At 45.7% G+C, this 4,886-nt stretch overlaps 1 pseudogene; it reads left to right on the top strand.

The window, feature by feature from the left end:
* Positions 1-1,543: 1,543 nt before the first annotated feature.
* On the top strand, positions 1,544-2,816 carry LOC140856238 (transcription initiation factor TFIID subunit 8-like; annotated as a pseudogene).
* Positions 2,817-4,886: the final 2,070 nt, after the last annotated feature.

The raw sequence follows: 4,886 nt of genomic DNA, 5'->3' as shown, positions 1-4,886 counted from the left end.
CTTTAATGTCGAACTCAGCCAAGCCGACTCTCGAGGTAAGTGTCGGTCCTCTTTAGCATTTTTTTTTGAACCGACTTACTTTGGATCAGTGCAAAAATGAGACCAAAGAAGATTGAGAGGCTGATGAAGGCATCTTAAAAAAGGCACACCCGAGGCTCAGCAGAAGCATCCCTGGGCCAATGTTTCTAGAGGTTGGATGGATTCCATCCTTGCATGTGGGCAGCTGACTGGCAGGAGCTCGTCAGGCTATGCCGATCTAGTCTTTGCCTCCTTAGTTTAGATTCAAACTCTGAGGGCCACTCTACTGCCCTGATCTTCACCGCCTACCCCTCAAGAGGAAGGGGGGCTACATCAATCGTCCTCCCGAGCTGGAGCTACTAGCTTAAAACTGACTCTGTGCATTAGAGAATTGAAGGGTCTCCTATGATGTAGTTCATGGGTTTTTACTTTCAACTGATGCCAAAAAGTTGATGTCGAGCTCCAATTCTCGACAAAGTAACATGTTGGACTCCTATATTCAGGTAAGTCGTGCTTCATCTTTTTTCATTGCTTTCATTATATCTTTGAGATAACTAGTTTTTTCTTTTTACAACTTGGCCACCATCTCCCTAGTTTTATGCAATTGGCCAAGTTAGTAAGGTCAAAGATCACCAAGGTTATTCATAGAATGGAGGCAGTAGAGGAGAGGACCTTCGAGGTAGAGAAGACCAAAAAGAAAGCTCGATTCAAGGTGCGAGAGGTCTAGAAGAGGGCTCGATCCAAGATCGAGGCTAATGTAAAGTGCCTGAAGGAGGCACTGGAGAAGGCCAAGGCAGAGCTTGCCTCGAAGAAGAAGAGACAATGGACAGCTCAGGAAAGAGTCACCAAGGCTGAAAAGAAGGCAGATGGCCAAGCCCTCGAGGTGGCTCATCGGGTGAAGGAGGCATTCTGAGCCTAGGAAGACTTCACCAAGGAGAAAGCCAACTATGCTGTAAAGACTTTTATCGCTAGCTAGGAGGTGTGCCATTAGAAAATCACTCGTCATCTCCCTAAGGATGCCGACACTATCGAGGACCAGCCTCAAGCGGAGTCCACATCTACTGAGGACACCACTGAGCTTGTCATCGATGAAGCTGCCAAACCCCAAGTTGACCCTCATGCCGAGGTTATCGCCAATGCCTCTACTAAGGCTTAATCTTCTTGTACTATTTTTCTTCTAGTTGTAATGAAACTTTTTTTTTAATAAAAAACTTACTTCTTTGGTTAAGGTCTTCTATCTTTCCTTGATTTTCTCTGTCACTTATTTTTTATTCCATACAGCCAATCTTTTGTCCTTCTATAAGCACTTGATCAGCTATGATCGAGTCAAAGCCTCACTGGAGGAGAGGCCTTGGGCAGCTGATGCTCAAACGAAGGCTGCCGATGAAAAGGTAGTGAAGAGATAAAGGTGGCAAAAGAAGCTAAAGAGGCTACCGAGGAGATAGCTCGACTCAAGATTGAGCTTCATGCTACCGTAGGGAGGATAAACTCTCTCGAACATATGGTTGAGTTGGAGAAGTTAGCGATGAAGGAGCTTGGGAAGATGATTGCATTAATCGAGGAGCATGCTACCGCTAAGAAAGCCAAGGCTGTAGCTGAGACCGTTGAAGCCTCTTTGTGGACCTACGACCTTGGTTTTGATGAATGCAAGGCCTTGGTTAAGCGACTTTACCCCATGATCAACATTGATCTTCTGATCCCTTAAGAGGGTTGAGGACAGGGTTGACGACAGCAAGGCTCAGCTCACTCAGACATCCATAAAGGTAGGGGCTTCACTCCGACCAATTTTGGAATCATTGCCTTAGCCGAACCTAAGGTTGCTTTTGAGCCAGCCACTAACGCAGTCTCTATTCCAGTTGTCGAGGATGCCCCTTCACAAGTCGAGGATGTCACCACCTTTGGAGTAGAGCTGTCAAAATGGACTGGCCCGACCCTAACCAACGTGGACTGTGATTATGTGGGTCGGGCCAGGCTTGGCCCACTTGCTAAAATGGACCGTAAAATCCCAGCCCGACCCTAGCCCACGCAGGCTGTGGGTTAAGGCTGGGCCAGCCCATTTCATTTCAGTGAGCAAGAGGGATGTCGAGGTCGACAACATTGCGAAGTCTACCGCTCTCCGTTCCCTCACCGATGTCGCTGCTTGCTTCATCTAAGCCCTAGCCCAGATCTATCTCCCCATCGAATATGCTGTCGTGGAGCTCGCCACCCTCCACTTCCCCCTCCCTCACTGACTCGCTACTCGCTTCGTCTAGGCCCTAGCTCGATCAGGTGCCTCTGTCGCCACCACCCATGGTCGGATCGATGCCAACCTCCTCAACCTCGTCAGGGTGATGGAGGACCTTAGCCTCCCACAGGGTTTCACTGGCACCTTCGATCTGATAACACCACTTCTAAGATCAAGCATTTTGAGAGAGCTAATGACGTTCGTCCAATTGATCGAGCAGATCCCTTTTTTGAGGTTGATCCGATGCAAATTCATGATGGCTAGGGTTTCATCGAGCTTTGGGCAGATGGGGCAGTAGCCGCCGTTCGAGCACGTGCCATGGTGGCTGCCGTGCTTTTTGGAGGCATGGGAGAGGTTGCAGAGAGAGGAGGAGGGCGGGGGGGATGGGAGAGAAGGGGACGGGGAGAGGGAGATGATGAAGGGGGTGAGATTATCAGAGGAAGGGGAGAGGATTTTGCCAGTGGAGAGGGAGAGAGTTTGGTTTCGATTGAAGTACTGTGGTGGTTCATGTTAGGAGAGAAAGATGAGGAGAGTCGATGAGGAGGCAGAGGAGAGGGGTGGGAAGAGAAGATAGCCTAGGATTGGTCTAGGGGAGGGGTGAAGGGCTATGGGTATGGGCCGACCCACGGGCCGATCCGGTCCTAATCCGGTTCAACCCATGGGCTATAGGAGCTAGGCCAAAAAGCCCACTTTTATAAATGGACCAGAATTTCTCAACCTGACCCGACCCATTTTTAGGGCCAAATGGTCTGGCCCATGGGCCCTGATCCATTTTGACAGCTCTACTTCGGAGCCTAAACTTATCTTTTTGTTATTTGTTTTTTCCTTTTGCTATGCAAAGAATGGCCTGGTGTTTTTCGAGCAAATATTGTAGTTGGCTATGCTGATCCTTTATTTAAATCAATGAAATATATTTTTTTAAATTTTGTTATCTTCATTTTTTTGTTCATCAAATTAATCTTACTAACCTCAAAGGTATGCCTCAAAGTCTGGTTCTTTAGAACATCTTCCTAACTTTGAGTAGATCCTACTTTAGACATCTGATGTATGGAGATCCCAAATTGCTTTAGATAAGCCACATTTGGGTGATTGGCCTAATTTTTCTTAGGTTGGATAGTGTAAGCTTAGATGCTCAGGCACCTCCTTTGGGTGGTTGTTACCTCTTGAAAGTAATGTATTATTTAGCACAGCTTGTTCTTAGAGTGACTAGGTATTCTTGTATGACTATTCCTCCAAGGATCCCAGCTTGGCTCATCTAGTTTCTAGGTTAGGTTGGATTGCCAATGCATTAGGTTCTCAGGGGTTCTTTCCGCCATAGTTGTTCGTAGCTTAACTTGTCCTAAGGACGAGGGGCTACTCTAGATCGGATTGTCATCATTGGAAATGATGTTTTAAGGCTTCTAAGGGTTCTCTTATGGGATTGCCCCTTGCTTCTCGAATAATTAAGATTTTCAGCTTATCTTATCTCATGGACGAGGGGCTTTTCAAAGGTCCTCTTTTGGGATTACCCTCGCTTCTTGGTCATCAAAGGTCTTCGACCTAGATTATCATAGATTTTGGGCTTCCAAGAATCTTCTTATCAAGTTATCCCTCACTTTTCGAATAGCCAAGGTTTATAGCTCAGCTCATCTTATGGACGAGGTGCTTTTCAAGGATCCTCTTATAGAGTTACTCCTCGCTTCTTGGTCGTCAGAGGTCTTCAGCACATATTATCATAGATTTGGAGCTTTCGAGGGTCCTTTTATGAAATTATTGTTGGGAATAATGTCCCAAAGTCAATCGTCAGCCTGTTGACGGTTGTGCTCTTTCTTGTATTAGTATATGAATTATAAATTAATAAAAGTTATTTTGATATTTTTTATCACAAAATATTTCATCTTCTAATGAACTCCTGTACTGTGGTGAAGTCCTTAGGACTATTTAGACTCGACAAAAGAGGATTTGTCGTTTAGTCCTTAAACTTGTTCGCGACCAAATGATATGTTGTTACCAAGGACAACAACGTTTATCAAGCATAGGTCGTTGTGTGTCATATGGGTTGGTTGTCCTCTTAACCAAGGAGTGTGGAGACACTGGTATGGCATACAAGTGAGATATAAGGGTACATCTGCACTGAACGTGACCGACTCCAGAGCTTTTTCTGCTGTCAAGATTTGCTCCTATGGGATATGGGTATAACTGTCCCTTCGATCTGAGACCGCCATGGTGACTTACAAACAACTAACTGCACTTAGGCACTGGACTACCTGAATTTTTAATTTAGTGATGGAAGGCTGCTGGGTGTAGTCAAGTACTTGACTTGTCGGTGTGTGTGTCAAGATGGGATTGACCACTCCACTTCAGAAGCTGTGTACAGTCGTGTTTCAATTTAGCAAAATCTTGGCCAGAGTAGTCCTAGTGAGGAGTCACAGGACTGTTTGAGTTGAGCATGATTCGGATGATCTGATCAGGATTGACAGTTTAACCCTGAGTCATCCTATACACAGGGGTCAAAAGGGATGAATTATACAGTAACCATATTCGCGTAGGTTCTGAGTGTTGCGATTGCGACTATTTGACCTATCCGAATGTTGGGTACCATTGCTAGATGGTCACTTCGATTAGTATAGAAATTGATTCCTGTACTACTGACTTAGGTTCGAAC

Source organism: Elaeis guineensis, chromosome 3 (genome assembly GCF_000442705.2).
Source record: "Elaeis guineensis isolate ETL-2024a chromosome 3, EG11, whole genome shotgun sequence".
NCBI lineage: Eukaryota > Viridiplantae > Streptophyta > Magnoliopsida > Arecales > Arecaceae > Elaeis > Elaeis guineensis.
This window is presented reverse-complemented; position numbering and strand designations above follow the sequence as displayed.